Genomic DNA, 320 nt, shown 5'->3' with positions numbered 1-320 from the left:
CCGCATCCGGCGCCATCGGCAGACCATCGACTTCCCGCTGCTGGCTGCGCTTGGGAAGGTAACGGCTGGGGGGAGGCGCGGCTGATCCCAGATCCCCGTCCCATTCCAAAGTTCATGCCGGCTCCCTCGGTCCCACAGCTTCCCAAAACCCAGCCCTGGGCTGGTGGGTCTTCAGCTCTGTGTGTTTCCCTGTGCTTACGGGTCTCGGTGGAACAGGGGAAGGCTGTACGGGGTGGGATGCAGGGAAGGACGGGACAATCCATCCTCCGTGGGAAACCTTCGGGGAAGGGCTTAACCCAGCAGGTGAAGCTCTGCCGGCT

Source organism: Antrostomus carolinensis, unplaced genomic scaffold (assembly GCF_000700745.2).
Source record: "Antrostomus carolinensis isolate BGI_N321 unplaced genomic scaffold, ASM70074v2 scaffold28977, whole genome shotgun sequence".
NCBI classification, from domain to species: Eukaryota; Metazoa; Chordata; class Aves; order Caprimulgiformes; family Caprimulgidae; genus Antrostomus; species Antrostomus carolinensis.
Note: the sequence above shows the minus strand (reverse complement) of the source record.